This window comes from Bison bison, unplaced genomic scaffold, assembly GCF_000754665.1.
Source record: "Bison bison bison isolate TAMUID 2011002044 unplaced genomic scaffold, Bison_UMD1.0 scf7180017864388, whole genome shotgun sequence".
Classification (NCBI taxonomy): domain Eukaryota; kingdom Metazoa; phylum Chordata; class Mammalia; order Artiodactyla; family Bovidae; genus Bison; species Bison bison.
The window spans coordinates 6,765,844-6,766,545 of NW_011494960.1; positions in this window are offsets into that span (position 1 = coordinate 6,765,844).

The following is a 702-nucleotide window of genomic DNA, read 5'->3' on the forward strand; positions in this document are numbered from 1 at the left end:
CCCCTGACACAGCCCTTCCTTTTGAAAGAAGCCCAAATAGCCATATAGTACTTATATGCACTAAAAAATCAAACTGCCTCTGCTGAAACTTCGCCATCCCTTAGTTTTTAATCTGTATGTATGTCTGTTTTTCTGATTAATTTTATGCAAAATAATCCAAAAGAATGAAACCTAATTTTAAAGAAAAAGAATTTTTTCTGAGATTAAATAGGTTTCATTTGTATTTTAATCTCATCAAATAAAAGATTAATGACAACTTAAACCCACACTTTGGGTCACTTCAAATACTAATGAAATATATGACAGATTGAACATACTCTGTGATATCTACCAAAGTTCTCAACAGCACAACTCTTTACCTATTGAGATATACTTTTCTTTCAATCTGGTAAATATATTTTTCAGAACAGTTACTAAAAGAAAAGCAAAAAGAAAAAATCCAACCAAGATGAACTATTTCATATACCTAGAACTAGTTAAGTGAAAATCAAGCATATTAATATTGGAGTCAGGGAATGAGATATGAGTGATTGTTTAGAATCAGAAGTCAAGGATTTAGCAGTGCTGAGCATCTAAAAACAAGCAAGCAAGCCAACAATCCAGATATGCTAAATTTCAAAATATCTAAATATTGAGTGGAGACTAGAAAAACAACAAGGTAATAAATGTTATTACGTTCTCCTGTTGTTGTTCAGTTGCTAA